The sequence below is a fragment of the Salvelinus sp. IW2-2015 genome, unplaced genomic scaffold (genome assembly GCF_002910315.2).
Source record: "Salvelinus sp. IW2-2015 unplaced genomic scaffold, ASM291031v2 Un_scaffold3167, whole genome shotgun sequence".
Classification (NCBI taxonomy): Eukaryota; Metazoa; Chordata; class Actinopteri; order Salmoniformes; family Salmonidae; genus Salvelinus; species Salvelinus sp. IW2-2015.
Genome location: NW_019944455.1, coordinates 1,302 through 7,823, shown reverse-complemented (window position 1 = coordinate 7,823; position 6,522 = coordinate 1,302). Strand labels below are relative to the sequence as shown.

Sequence of the window (6,522 nt, the reverse complement as noted above, 5' to 3'; positions counted from 1 at the left end):
TCTATCCCCTCTCTACTCTCTTTCTCCCCTCTGCTCTTCTATCCCCTCTACTCTCTTCTCCCTCTGCTTTCTATCCCCTCTCGCTCTCTTTCTCCCCTACTCTTCTATCCCCTCTCTACTCTCTTTCTCCCCTCTGCTCTTCTATCCCTCTCTACTCTCTTTCTCCCTCCCTACTCTTCTACCCGCTCTACTCTCTTTCTCGCCCTCTCTCTTCATCCCTCTTCTACTCTCTTTCTCCCCTCTCTGCTCTTCTATCCCTCTCTACTCTCTTTCTCCCCTCTACTCTTCTATCCCCCTCTACTCTCTTTCTCCCTCTGCTCTCCTATCCCTCTACTCTTTCTTCTATCTTCTATCCCCTCTTACCTCTTTCTCCCCTCTGCTCTTCTAATCCCCTCTCTACTCTTTTCCCCTCTCTCTTCTTCCTATCCCCTCTTACTCTCTTCTCCCCTCTGCCTCTTCTATCCCCTCTCTACTCTCTTTCTCCCCTCTACTCTTCTATCTCTCTACTCTCTTTCTCACCTCTGCTCTTCTATCCCTCTCTACTCTCTTTCTCCCCTCTCTGCTCTTCTATCCCCTCTCTTACTCTCTTTCTCCCTCTCTTCTCTATCTTTATCCCCTCTCTACTCTCTTTCTTCCCTCTCTGCTCTTCTATCCCCTCTCTACTCTCTTTCTCCCCTCGACTCTTCCTATCCCCCTCTCTACTCTCTTTCTCCCTTCTCTGCTCTTCTATCCCCTCCTACTCTTTCTCCCCTCTACTCTTCTATCCCCCTTCTACTCTCTTTCTCCCCTCTCTGCTCTTCTATCCCCTCTCATCTCTCTTTCTCCCCTCTCTACTCTATCTTTCTCCCCTCTCTGCTCTTCTATCCCCTCTCTACTCTCTCTCTTCTCCCTCCTACTCTTCTATCCCCTCTCTACTCTCTGTCTCCCCTCTACTGCTCTTGCTATCCCCTCTCTACTCTCTTTCTCCCCTCTCTACTCTTCTATCCCCTCTCTACTCTCTTTCTCCCCTCTACTCTTCTATCCCTCTCTACCTCTTTCTCCCCCTCTACTCTTCTTCCCCTCTCTACTCTCTTTCTCCTCTACTGCTTCTATCCCCTCTCTACTCTCTTTTCCCTCCACTCTTCTATCCCCTCTCTACTCTCTTCTCCCTCCACTCTTCTTTCCCTCTCTTACTCTCTTTCTCCCCTCGACTTTCTATCCCCTCTCTACTCTCTTTCTCCCCTCCTGCTCTTCTATCCCTCTCTCTCTTTCCTCCCCTCGCTCTTCTATCCCCTCCTGCTCTCTTTCTCCCCTACTCTTCTATCCCTCTCTACTCTCTTTCTCCCTCTGCTCTTCTATCCCCTCTCTACTCTCTTTCTCCCCTCCCTACTCTTCTATCCCCCCTTCTTCTTTCCCTCTCTCTTCTACCCTCTCTACTCTCTTTCTCCCCTCTCTGCTTCTTCTATACCCTCTACTCTCTTTCTCCCCTCTACTCTTCTATCCCCTCTCTACTCTCTGTCTCCCCTCTCTGCTCTTCTATCCCCTCTCTACTCCCTTTCTCCCCTCTCTACTCTTCTATCCCCTCTTCTACTCTATTTCTCCCCTCTACTCTTCTATCCCCTCTTCTACTCTCTTTCTTCCCTCTCTACTCTTCTATCCCTCTCTACTCTTTTTCTCCCCTCTCTGCTCTTCTATCCCCTCTCTACTCTCTTTCTCCCCTCTACTCTTCTATCCCCTCTCTACTCTCTTCTCCCCTCTCTGCTCTTCTATCCCCTCTCTACTCTCTTTCTCCCCTCTCTGCTCTTCTATCCTCTCTACTCTCTTTCTCCCTCTCTGCTCTTCTATCCCCTCTCTACTCTCTTTCTTCCCTCTTCTACTCTTCTATCCCCTCTCTACTCTCTTTCTTCCCTCTCACTCTTCTCCTCTCTACTCTTCTATCACTCTCTTCTCTACTCTCTCTTATCCCCTCTCTACTCTTCTATCCTCTCTACTCTCTTTTCTCCCCTCTACTACTCTCTTCTTCACTCCCTCTCTCCCTTACTCTCTTTCTCCCTCTTACTCTTCTATCCCCTCTCTACTCTCTTTCTCCCTCTCTACTCTTCTATCCCTCTCTACTCGCTCTTCTCTCCCCTCTCTTACTCTTCTATCCCCCTCTTCTATCCCTCACTCTTTTCCCCTCTCTACTCTTCTATCCCCTCTCTACTCTCTTTCTCCCTCTCTACTCTTCTATCCCCTCTCCCTCTCTACTCTTCTATCCCCTCTCTTCTCTTCTATCCCCTCTCCACTCTCTTTCTTCCCTCTCTACTCTTCTATCCCCTCTCTACTCTCTTTCTTCCCTCTCTACTCTTCTATCCCCTCTCTACTTTTCTATCTTCTCTCTTCCCCTTCTCCGTCCGTCCGTCCGTCTGTCTTTAGACTATTCTGGAAGAAGATTTGGAGGATCCGGTCTACCAGGTAACTTCTAAACACCAATCAGAATGCTTCTATAATGCTGTTATCCAATCAGAATGTTTCTCTCTAATGCTTCTTCCAATCTTCCAATCGCCTTTCCTGTTTCTCTGTGTCTGCGGGGGATTGTGGGGGAGTCCCAGGGTTCTGGTCAGACAGACTGAGTTGTGCGTGGTTGTGGTTTTGTGTGTGCGTGTGTGTATGTCTATGTCTGAGGGTATCTATCTGGGATTGCTTGGGGGCGGGACCCACAGATGATTCTGTTTGACCAATCACATCTTTGCTTCCTATTCTCAGTCTTTCCTTTTCCTTTTTCTTCTATTTCCTATTTCCTATTTTTCTCTTTCTCTTTCTTCCTCCTCTCCTCTCCTCCCTCTGCTGCCGGTGTTGTAGTACATTGTGTTTGAGGCGGGACACGAGCCCCTCCGTGACCAATCAGAAGAGAGCATTTATCAGGTACAAGCCCCTCCCCTCTGCTTGGATTTTATTGGTGGAGTTGTGTGAGTGACAGGAGAATGGTTCCAATGGGAATAGAGATGATTAGAGAATAACATCACCTACAGCTTCACTACTGACAGACACACAACTGAAACCCGAGAGAAAAATTGACACACATGCATGCACAGGAAAACATAGGAAACAGAGGCTGGTAATAGACTGCCAACAACATGCAGTGGTGCAGACCCAGTGTCCAGAGAGGGATCAGGGGCTATCTGACTAAGTTTATCCTAGGGGAGATTGCCTTTCTCTGGGTACTCTCCTCAGGAGGACTGGGTAGACCTCCAGGCGATGGAGAAATGGGGGAGGTGTGTGTGGTGTTATTCTTGGCCTGTGAGTAAGGCAGACCCCTCCTCTCTTTTCCTGCGGAGATGAAAGAGGGAGTGGGAATGAGCGAGGGGGAAAGATTAATCACCAGGCTTTCGTTTGATCTTTAAATAAAATGGATTGAAAATAGAGCGCGCTCTAACAAACACACTCACACACACACTCACACACACACTCACAAACACACATGCGAGAAGACGTGTTAGAAGTGTGCCACAGAGCCAAAAGATGTCTGCCTCTAGAAACAAACAATCTGAGAGATGGAGAGATGAAGAAGGATGAGAGAGAGAAAAAAAACAGGGGAAGGAGAGAAGCGAGAGAGTGATTAGGGAAGATGGAGGGAGGAGAGATGGTGGAGAGAGTACTCAGGTGTTGGTAAATCCAACTAGCTCTCGCAAACTCACGTCAGAATTAGACATTCATCCATGTTTCTCAAATGTCAAATTTCAAAGTTGTTCCAAACGTTACATTTCAAAGTGTTCAAGGTTACATTTAGGCATTAACTCCACATTTGTAAGGTTAGGGTTAAGTGTAGGCATCAACTCTGAAATCTTAAGGTTAGGTGATAACTCTGAATGGTTAAGGTAAGGGTTAAGGTTTGGTATAGGCTTAAAACCAAATCTCAAAAACAACTTTCTATCTCTGCGACCTTTGGCACCAGAGGCAGATGTTCACGCCCAGCAAAACCCAAACCTACTTGAAGGTAACAGCGCTCACCGTTGCCCCTAGTGGCCGGTTTCCACATCATCTCCCGAGGATGACGAACTCCAACGGGTGTCACGGGTGGCCTGGTTGGGTAAATCTGTGGTCGTCAGACTGTTATGATGGACAGAAATGTTTGTCCATCAGGCTTTTATTTACGTTTCCATTCACAACAGATCAATCAGGTGGATTCGTTTGTCAGTCTGACACGTCAGGGACAATGAATCATCAGTTAATCGAACAGAACGCAGATAACACATATAGAGACATTCACCTGTATCACTCTGTCTCTCTCTGTCTATGGCTGTGTCTCAATAGACCCTAATACCCAGGCTCTGGCCAAAAGTAGTGCACTACACGGGGAAAATGCTGTTATTTGAGACACAACCACAGACAGACCAGTTTATTGCATGTCTCTCTCTGATAAGACCACATTGAGCCACTCTATATTGGAGAGAGACAGAGAGAGGACGCGGGGGGGAGGGAGAGAGAGAGAGGACGGGGGGAGGCAGAGATAGGACAGGGGGAGAGAGAGAGCTGCTCACACATCAGGCTGATAGTCCACAGATTACTCTGAATGAAGCCTCAACTCATAGATTTTAATACAGATTACATCACTCTCACACACATGCACGAGCACATATAGACGCACAGACACACACTCAGATGCAAGCCATAAGAGACTTTTCATTCTCAGTTAATGTTGTCCGTCAGTCCTGACAATGTCCAGGCTTTAGTCTACATTTGACTGTCGTGTGAGGCTTTATTTTATAGTCTTGCATTGCTTTGGTATTTCCTACAACCGGTACTTTCTAGTACATTACATTAACGTGTGGTTGGTGGGCTATTGTGTGGTGATTGGTTGGTTGGTTGTCCAGGTTCCGACCAGTCAACAGAAGGAGGGGGTATATGACGTCCCCAAGAGACACCCAGTGAGTCCAGCTCTGTGTGCCTGTGTCCCCTTTGGTGCTGTGGTGTTGCCTGTGCATATCCTGTGCCGTGGCTTTGGCTCTGTGCTGTGCTGTGCTGTGGCTTTGTGGGAGTGTGGGTGGAGTCGCTGTGTATGTGAATTAGAGTGGGTGGGGTTTCCTCTATGCTTGGTGCTGGTTGCATGCAGTGTGGGGACAGGGGTGCGTGTGCATTGCATGCAGTGTGGTGCCTTGGTGATGCATGGCTGGCTGTGGTCTGCTGGTGAACGAACAAACATGCATGGACTGACAATACAAGAACGAAGAGATTGGTAAGAGGGAGAGAGAGTGTATGTATGTGCATGTGCACACCTGTGTGTGTGCGTGTGTGCGTCATTCCAGTTGACCTTGACCGATGTCAGGATGCACCATAACTCTCCATCTCCTTTATGATCTTATTAAACATGGTAGTTAAACATCTCTCTGTTTCATTAGCTAATAACTCCATCCTCATAACCTCATAGCTATTCTGCACCTGCTACTCCATCTCTGACACCTGTCTAAAAACCAAAGATCCCAACGGTAGGGAAGGGGCCTCGTTGTCAAAATCTGCCCTGCTCACTGTTCCCCCTGTACTTCCACTGGGCTCTCCTAGCTCACACTGCAGAACACACACCCATTGTGTAGTCGTAATCAGACGGTGTGGATTGTGGCAGTCAGTTCTGTCCTGTGTTCCTGTATTATTCCAGCAGTGCTAACAGGCTTATAGTATGTATACTAGTGAGATCCCACAGTCCTACTGCTGTCCTTTACCACCACACAACACTGAGACTTAATGGCTTTTATCTGTGCTTACCAGGCCTGTATGTATCTCTAGGGGTTGTAATACTGTACTATAGCCAGTAGGGTCTGGCACCTCTGTCTCAACCTTATGCTCCACTGTTATTTAGACTGTCACCTTCTGTCTCTCAATGCTATTAACCAATAACAAACACACTCGCACGCACGCGCGCGACTGGCGGCGCGCCGCACACACACACACACACACACACAACACACACACACAGCACAACACACACACACAGCACACAACACAACACACACACACACACACACACACACACACACACACACACACACAACACACACACACACACACACACACACACACACAGCACGCACATACAAACACGACAACACACATGCACGCACAAACACACACACACACACAAAGGCATGCACATACAAAAACACACACGGCACGAACACACACAGCACACACACACACAAAGGCACGCACTACAAACGCATGCACGAACACACACACACAGCATATACACACACATGTAAAACACACACACACACACACATGACTACTTCAATCTCCGAGTCCTTGACCTGTGTGAGTTTACACAGTCTGTTGGTTTAACATGCCTCATGTCCCTGCCCTCACCCAAAAGAGGTCAAGCCTATTGTCATATGCAATGAAGCACAAGTGGGATAGTGTGTGTGTGTGTGTGTGTGTGTCCATGCATGCATTCTTTGTATGGTGATTCGGTCTAGTGTGGTGTGTTGTGTATGTGCATTGTGTGTGTGTTGTTCGGGCGAGACAGCAGGGGATCAGGGAGGTGGGCGTTAAATTAAGGGGGCTGCGTTAATC

At 47.9% G+C, this 6,522-nt stretch overlaps 1 long non-coding RNA gene across 1 annotated transcript; it reads left to right on the top strand.

Annotated features, from left to right (window-relative positions):
* Positions 1-2,233: 2,233 nt before the first annotated feature.
* Positions 2,234-5,861, top strand: LOC112075448 (uncharacterized). The gene is made up of 3 exons (XR_002894984.2): positions 2,234-2,433; positions 2,821-2,883; positions 4,833-5,861. It is a non-coding gene; the product is annotated as an uncharacterized lncRNA (long non-coding RNA).
* Positions 5,862-6,522: the final 661 nt, after the last annotated feature.